This window comes from Arachis stenosperma, chromosome 10, assembly GCF_014773155.1.
Source record: "Arachis stenosperma cultivar V10309 chromosome 10, arast.V10309.gnm1.PFL2, whole genome shotgun sequence".
Taxonomy (NCBI): Eukaryota; Viridiplantae; Streptophyta; class Magnoliopsida; order Fabales; family Fabaceae; genus Arachis; species Arachis stenosperma.
In genome coordinates this window covers 83,185,405-83,188,845 of record NC_080386.1, presented here as the reverse complement: position 1 = coordinate 83,188,845, position 3,441 = coordinate 83,185,405, and the positions used below count along the sequence as shown (strand labels likewise).

At 42.9% G+C, this 3,441-nt stretch overlaps 1 non-coding gene across 1 annotated transcript; it reads right to left on the bottom strand.

Moving 5' to 3' along the window:
- Positions 1–1,504: 1,504 nt before the first annotated feature.
- Positions 1,505–1,608, bottom strand: LOC130959275 (small nucleolar RNA R71). Its single transcript, XR_009078368.1, has one exon. It is a non-coding gene; the product is annotated as a small nucleolar RNA R71 (small nucleolar RNA).
- Positions 1,609–3,441: the final 1,833 nt, after the last annotated feature.

Here is a 3,441-nt window from a genome sequence, read left to right as displayed (position 1 = left end):
TTGAGACAGAATTTCCTCAATTTCACACACCCAAAACTCAGAAACAGAAGAGTAGAATTGCCCAAGTAAGAATGAGGAAGGAGATCAGTCAATTCTCCCTTGATCCTCTTAATGCTCGGTCAATTCTCTCAAGAACAATTGCAAGAGAGTCAAAGCTCCAAAGGAAGGTGAAAGTAAAAATTCAAAAGCCAAGGTAAAAGTAAAAATTCAAAAGTGAGCATAAAAGTCCTAATTACATCAAACTAACTCCTATTTATACACTTTCTATTCTTGGATTTTGGGATTTGGATGGGCTTTTGATTTGGTGAAGAAATGAATTAAAATGGGATTTTAGTTTGAATTTTCGGCCCATGAAAATTCACTCCGAGGAGGCTGCCCTGCCCTTGTGGAGGACAGGGCAGAAAAATGAAGCTTGGTGCGAGAATTGGTGCGTGTTGGTGCAGCCTTGTGCGAGAATTGGTGCGGCCTTATTTTCCTTGGTGCGTATGATGCTGCCCTGCCCGCGCCAAGGGCAGGGCAGGAAAGTTTTGGTGCGCCAGGGTCGTGAGTTGGTGCGCGCGCTTGGTGCTGCCATGGGAGAAAATTGGTGCGCGCGTTGGTGCTTCTTGGTGCGCCACACACGATGCTGCCCTGCCCGCGTCAAGGGCAGGGCAAAGTCCCTTCCTTCACGGCCCGTGTTCGAAACTGGGCGGACGCATGCGCTACAATTATTTTCTTGGTTTCTTGGCACGGTAGTGAACCTTAGTGCTTAGCTTGCTCATGGTCCCTTGTTCGATCCTTGTGGCATGCATGGTTGATATTTTTTTCTTGATTTTCTTCCTTGAAGAGCCCGATTCTGCCCTCCACAAGGGCAGGGCAAGGTTCTCTTCCTCTTGGTTCCAAGGCACGTTTTGTGCTCTGCCCTTGGAGTGGGCAGGGCAGAATTGCCTTCCTTTGCTTGGTTCTCTTATGTTGCCCTCCTAGAGGGCAGTGTGCCCTTGTGGAGGGCAATGTTGCCTCCCCCTTTGCATGCGGCACACTTCCTTGGGCTTTGACCACGCTTTCCTTTTCTTAGGCTACACTTCTTAGGCCACGCTTTTCTTTTGTTTCTTTTCTTCACCTACAATAAACCAAAACAACCACTCCAAGTATCACTAAATTCAAGAGGTTTATAAATCAATTAAAATTCAATTAAAATTAGCTTAAACCTCATGATTTAACATTAATTTCATGGTGGTTGCTTGATTTAGAGAAGTTATGCATTTTCACTCCAAATCTCTTACTTAGGATACAAGAAAGTGCATAAATGCTAACAAAACAAGTGAAATTAGCTTGAAAAATGGGTATATGATGACTTGTCATCAATGGGGTTGACCCTGAGGTCTACAGACTGATGCTATTCCCTTTTGCTGTAAGAGACAGAGCTAGAATATGGTTGGACTCTCAACCTAAGGATAGCCTGGACTCTTGGGAAAAGCTAGTCAATGCCTTCTTGGCAAAGTTCTTTCCACCTCAAAAATGGAGTAAGCTTAGAATGGAAGTCCAAACCTTTAGACAGAAGGATGGAGAATCCCTCTATGAAGCTTGGGAAAGATACAAACAATTGATCAGAAAATGTCCATCTGACATGCTTTCTGAATGAAGCATCATAGGTATTTTCTATGATGGTCTCTCTGAACTATCTAAGATGTCTTTGGATAGCTCTGTTGGAGGATCTCTTCATCTGAAGAAGACACCTACAGAAGCTCAAGAGCTAATTGAAATGGTTGCAAATAACCAATTCATGTACACTTCTGAAAGGAATCCTGTGAACAATGGGACAAGTCAGAAGAAAGGAGTTCTTGAGATTGATACTCTGAATGCCATACTGGCTCAGAACAAGATATTGACTCAACAAGTCAATTTGATTTCTCAAAGTCTGTCTGGAATGCAAAATGCACCTGGCAGTACTAAGGATGCTTCATCTGAGGAAGAAGCTTATGATCCTGAGAACCCTTCAATGGAAGAGGTGAACTACCTAGGAGAACCCTATGGAAACACCTATAATTCTTCATGGAGAAATCACCCAAATTTCTCATGGAAAAATCAAGAGAAACCTCAACAAGGTTTCAATAACAATAATGGTGGAAGAAACAGGTTTAGCAATGGCAAGCCTTTTCCATCATCTTCTCAGCAACAGACAGAGAATTCTAAGCAGAACCAATCTGACTTAGCAACCATGGTCTCTGATCTAATCAAAACCACTCAAAGTTTCATGACTGAAACAAGGTCCTCCATTAGAAATTTGGAGGCACAAGTGGGACAGCTGAGTAAGAAAATTACTGAACTCCCTCCAAGTACTCTTCCAAGCAATACAGAAGAAAATCCAAAAGGAGAGTGCAAAGCCATAACCATGGTCGAATTTGGAGAGGAAGGAGATGAAGTGGACGCCACTGAGGAAGACCTCAATGGGCGTACACTGACCTCCACTGAGTTCCCCAATGAGGAACCATGGGAATCTGAGGCTCAAAATGAGACCATAGAGATTCCATTGGACTTACTTCTGCCTTTCATGAGCTCTGATGAGTATTCCTCCTCTGAAGAGGATGAGTATGTCACTGAAGAACAAGTTGCTAAATACCTTGGAGCAATCATGAAGTTGAATAACAAGTTATTTGGAAATGAGACTTGGGAGACTGAACCTCTTTTGCTCACCAAAGAACTGGATGACTTGTCTAGGCAGAAACTACCTCAAAAGAGACAAGATCCTGGGAAGTTTTCCATACCTTGTACCATAGGCACCATGACCTTCAAGAAGGCTCTGTGTGACTTAGGGTCAAGTGTAAACCTCATGCCTCTCTCTGTAATGGAGAAGCTAGGGATCTTTGAGGTACAAGCTGCAAGAATCTCACTAGAGATTGCAAACAATTCAAGAAAACAAGCTCATGGACTTGTAGAGAATGTTTTGGTAAAGGTTGAAGACCATTACATCCCTACTGATTTCATAGTCCTAGAGACTGGGAAGTGCATGGATGAATCCATCATCCTTGGCAGACCCTTCCTAGCCACAGCAAAGGCTGTGATTGATGTTGATGGAGGCGAACTGATCATTCAAGTGAATGAAAAATCCTATGTGTTTAAGGCTCAAGGATACCCCTCTGTCACCATGGAGAAGAAGCATGAAGAGCTTCTCTCAAATCAGAGACAAACAGAGCCCCCACAGTCAAACTCTAAGTTTGGTGTTGGGAGGCCACAACCAAACTCTAAGTTTGGTGTTGAACCCCCACATTCAAACTCTAAGTTTGGTGTTGGGAGGTTCCAACATTGCTCTGAGTATCTGTGAGGCTCCATGAGAGCCCTCTGTCAAGCTACTGACATTAAAGAAGCGCTTGTTGGGAGGCAACCCAATGATTATATTTTATATATTTTTTTTTGTTATTTTATGTTTTTTTGTAGGTTGATGATCATAAGAAGTCACAAAAT